The sequence below is a fragment of the Ursus maritimus genome, unplaced genomic scaffold (genome assembly GCF_017311325.1).
Source record: "Ursus maritimus isolate PB19 unplaced genomic scaffold, ASM1731132v1 scaffold_1, whole genome shotgun sequence".
NCBI classification, from domain to species: domain Eukaryota; kingdom Metazoa; phylum Chordata; class Mammalia; order Carnivora; family Ursidae; genus Ursus; species Ursus maritimus.
The window spans coordinates 103,740,395-103,742,355 of record NW_024423343.1 but is presented as its reverse complement, the minus strand read 5'-3'; the positions used below and the strand labels follow the sequence as shown (position 1 = coordinate 103,742,355).

Here is a 1,961-nt window from a genome sequence, read left to right as displayed (position 1 = left end):
CACGATTCATTCTTGCTATCTAGATTATCTAATTTTTCAGTATACAGTTGTTCATAGTATACTGACAATATCCTTTTTTTTTTACTTAATTGAGTCTTCTGTTTCCTTTTTTAGTCTAGCTAATTGTTTATTAATTTTCTCAATCATTTTGAAGAACTAACCCTTCGTTTCATTTATTTTCCATTCTCTATTTTGTTTATCTCTGCTCACAGTACTGTTTTCTTCCTTTTGCTAGTCTCAGGTATAGTGCATTCTTATTTTCTAGTTTCTTAAGGTAAACATTTAGATTGTTGGTTTGAGATATTTGTTCTCTTTAAATGTAAGCATTTATAGCCATAAATGCCCCTTATCAGAACTGCTTTCACTGCATCCCATAAGTTTTATTAGGCTGTGTTTTCATATTCATTTGTCTCAAGATATTTTCTAAATTCCTTATGATGTCTTTGAACCACTGTTTAAGTATATATTGCTTAATTTCCAGACATTTTTCAGTTTTCCTTCTGTTATCAATTTCAAATTTAAGTCCATTGTGATTGAAAAGACATATTATTTTATTTCAGTGTTTTTTCAATGTATTAAGAATTGTTTTGTGACTACACATATGGTCTATCATGGAGAATATTCCATGTGTATTTGAGAAAACTGTGCAATCTACTGTTGTTGAGTGTAGTGTTCCATTAATGTCTTTTAGGTCCAGACTTTCCAGCAGTGATGACCTCCCCACGAGTACATGCCTTTCACAAAGGACCTCTTCCACCTGTCCCCAGAAGAGAAGCACAAGAAGGAATGCCTGCTGCAGAGCCCCAACTCCTACTTCATCCATGTTAAGTGACCAGGATGCTACAAAATCACCATCATCATTAGGCATGCACAAACTGTAATTTTGTGTGTTGGCTGGTCCTCTTTCCTTTTCCAGCCTACAGGAGGAAAAGCTAGGCTCACAAAAGGATGCTCCTTCGGATGGAAGCAGCACTTTCAGTGCTAAATCAAGATGAATGGGAAACTATCCCAATAAGTAGATTTTGGATTAAAAAATGTCTTTTAGGTCTAGTTTATTAATACTGTCATTGATATCCTCTGTTTCTGTATTGACCTTCTATGTTGTTCTATCCATTACTTAAAGTAGACATAGGAGTCTTCCATTATTATTATGGAGCTTCCTATACTACCTGGTTGTACCAATGTTGGCTTCAGATATAAAGGAGCTCAGGGTTTGGTGCATATGTGTTTGTAATTGTATCTTTTGAAGAAATGACACTTCCATTATTATGTAATGACTAAATAATTTCATTTTTTAAATATTAATATAACCACTCCTATTTTTGTTTGGTTACAATTTATATGGAATATTTTTTTTTCTTGTTTCATTTGCAACACAAGTTTTCCCTTAGATCAAAAGTGAGTTTCTTATAGATATTATATAGTTGGATACTGTGTTTTTTCTTATCCATTCTGCTAATGTATGTGTATTAATTGGAGACTTGAACCTGCTTAAATTTAAAGTAATTGATGATAGGGAAGGACTTGCTCTTTTGGTTTTTGCTTATGACTTATAGCTTTTTTGTCCCTCCTTTCTTCTAGCTTTACTTTCCCTGTATTAAGATTATTTCTGTGATATATTCTATATATTTTTTCTTTGTGATTGCCAAGGGATTACATAAAACAACTTAATTGATAATTGATATTAATTGATAATAATTTAATTTCAATCACATTAAGTAAATTTTTACCTTTTACAGTCCTGCTTCTTCCCCACTTCATTATTTATATCACTGGTTATATCTTTATATATATGTACCCATTAAGAAGAAATTGATAATAATACAGTTTTTATATTGCTTCATATATTTATCTCTATCAGGTACTGTCCACTATTTTGTTTTTTTCCAACTTGAAGGGACTCCCTTCAATGGAAACCAGTAATGAACTTCCCCAGATTTTATTTATCTGGGAAAGTTTAA

General features: G+C 31.9%; 1 pseudogene; it reads left to right on the top strand.

Annotated features, from left to right (window-relative positions):
• The first annotated feature begins 698 nt into the window (after positions 1–698).
• On the top strand, positions 699–985 carry LOC103658616 (annotated as a pseudogene).
• Positions 986–1,961: the final 976 nt, after the last annotated feature.